The sequence below is a fragment of the Formica exsecta genome, unplaced genomic scaffold (genome assembly GCF_003651465.1).
Source record: "Formica exsecta isolate Colony F162 unplaced genomic scaffold, ASM365146v1 scaffold236, whole genome shotgun sequence".
Lineage (NCBI taxonomy): Eukaryota > Metazoa > Arthropoda > Insecta > Hymenoptera > Formicidae > Formica > Formica exsecta.
The window spans coordinates 854,509-857,187 of record NW_021849640.1 but is presented as its reverse complement, the minus strand read 5'-3'; the positions used below and the strand labels follow the sequence as shown (position 1 = coordinate 857,187).

At 34.6% G+C, this 2,679-nt stretch overlaps 1 long non-coding RNA gene across 1 annotated transcript in view; it reads left to right on the top strand.

The window, feature by feature from the left end:
* The first annotated feature begins 1,106 nt into the window (after positions 1–1,106).
* Positions 1,107–2,679, top strand: part of LOC115235845 — a 141,564-nt gene continuing 139,991 nt past the window's right edge. The window contains exon 1 of the long non-coding RNA XR_003884096.1: positions 1,107–1,822. This is a non-coding gene — a long non-coding RNA (uncharacterized LOC115235845). The remainder of the gene's footprint in view (positions 1,823–2,679) is intronic.

Genomic DNA, 2,679 nt, shown 5'->3' with positions numbered 1-2,679 from the left:
TTATTGCACACTCCCGAGATATTCCGACTATCTATAGAAAATTATTTGCGCATATTACGTGTATAAATCTAAAAAGCGGAATATTTATGAATATTCTTAAACCTCAGACATTCATAATTATCCCGGACACATTCGAAAAATCCCCCCGGACGCCCTAAAAAAGAGAACGGTGTCCGGGGAAAAGAGGACGTATGGCAACCCTACGTGTAATCAGATTGAGATACGCGATGTTAATTAGCAATTATACCTTTCGATCGACGGAGAATTGTGATGTTTTAGAACCACGTATCGCCGCGTCTTGTACCTCCGTGTATTAACGAGAAACTTGATAAACAGTTGGCGAGCTTGTGAGCGATTTGCATTCCTTGGCGAGTGATATGTGAACCCTGTAGATTTTTATCCCTTTTCGTATTCTCAAGTTGGACAATGAGTTATTTATTTTACGTGTAATTTCTACAGAAATTTTTATACTCGCAACGAAATAAATATATTGTATAAATTAAACGCTAAAGAAAAAAAAGCGAGAAATCTGATAATGAATTTAGAAAATGCAAACGAAATAAATAGATTTACACTGCATTCATCTTTATGCTACAAATACTGCAAGCATTTGATCGATTAATTAAAACAAAGAAATCTTTGCTTCTTTTGTTCTGATTAGTCTTTAATTAAATGCCCAAAATATTAATAGTAATTGATAAATAGTATAAATAATGATTAATATTTTATTCTTAAATCGTGTAAATCGCGATTAGATAAAGCTTCGACGAACATCTTGGCGTGTGAATCTCTCACGGACATGCGCGTCCGCTAATCATCCAATGGTAATCGTCGCTTACGTGATTACGTGTGCAAGGATTAGAGAACCCTAGGGGATAAACGATCGACCAATCACAGAGACTAGAGACTCGGAGAATTCTCGACTGTGATTGGTCGAGCGATTACTTCTTAGATTTTTCCATCTATGTTAACATGCGAATCACAGTCACAGAGACTTCGTCGAGATTATTAGCCTTGGCGAGTGGCGTGTGAACCCCTCCCCGCCTTTTCGCCATTCATCGAGTGTCCGCCATTACGCGTAGGTGAATTTCGGGAGTGTCGAGGAAAGTATCGGGCACAGTGTCATCGTCGCGTCGTATTCGCGTCGAGAATAAGTATCTCGCGAATGTGTGATCGATATTTGATCGATGCGAGAATCGCGGGTAGCGGAGGCTTCCTTCGGCGTCTCTGTTCGACGAACGTCGTAACCGTCGTTGATGTTCGAATTCCCTGCCTCCGTTAGTTTTCGAATGGCGATCGTCGCGTACGATTACGCGAGTGTAAATATGACGAGGACGAACCACTATCGCAGTTACGGGTCCGTCAGTCATCGCGAATGATAATCGTGTACCCGCGAGTCGGGAGTGCCGAGGAAAAGTAACGGGCGTGAAAAAGTACATCGCGATCGCAACGTACGTATTCGAATCTAAAGTGCCGCGAGTAATGGTGAATAATGTGATGCAACGGATTTCGCCGCGTATAAATGTCGTCGGGAGTGTCGAGTAATAATATCGGACGATTATTTCGGTTATGCGAGCGCAAGGATTGCGAACAGTAACGATAAGCGAATTGTCGCGAGAGGAAGTACAATATAAATATATCGGGAGTGCCGAAAAAAAGTATCGCGGGATACTGGACCAATATCGCGACCGTGAATAATAATTAATATCCAATGAACTAATTCAGTTAAATATACGATGAAATCGTCGGCCGTCGATAATCAGTTTTGGACAGAAAGGCCAATGAATCGGATGACGAGAAGGAAACAACGGGACATTGATCGGTGAGTCATATAATATGATTATAATATATATATTTAGTCCATGGTAAATTTATACTATTATGTAATAATAATTCCGTTTTCTATGTGGATATACATTATTAAAAAAATATTTATTATAATTTATATATATATAATAATATGTTAGGAAAATATTTAAAAAATATGTCAAAAGTTAGATTTATTTTTCCACATCTTTTACATTATTTTATTTATATAGAAATGATTATACAGGAATAATTAATGCATGTATATATACCGATATTAAATTTTTTATTCTAAAAAATATGCACGGAATTATTTACATAATATTAAATAATATATTTTGTCTTTTTATTATTCGTTAAGTAGTAATAAAATAATTAAACTATATTAATATATATAAGCAATATTTTATTCAATAATTGACAATTATTTATTAATTTTTTTACGTCTTATAAAAAATGCAGATTAAAGAAGATTGAATAATTACCGTATTAGATGTTAATATAAGCGTGGTCAAGCTGACCTAATTAGAGTAGTAACGTAGTAAACATTAATTGACCGCCGACATTTATTGTAGTCATTTTATATTTTATATAATCTGTTTAGCAACAAATCGTTGCCCATAATTAATACTACGATATAATATTACTTATTTGACCAACAGTTTAACCAATAGTTGATTTTGCATAACATTGTAATTATGGAAAATACGCAAATATGTATAATCTTTCACGTACAGTCTCACATATAAAAGAGAGAGGGTCAAAACATATAATTTTTCTACACTAAATTATTTTTTAGTAAGTTATTTTTCTTAAAAGATCGAGGAATTATTTACATAATACTAAATAATATATTATTTTTTAATTTTTAAT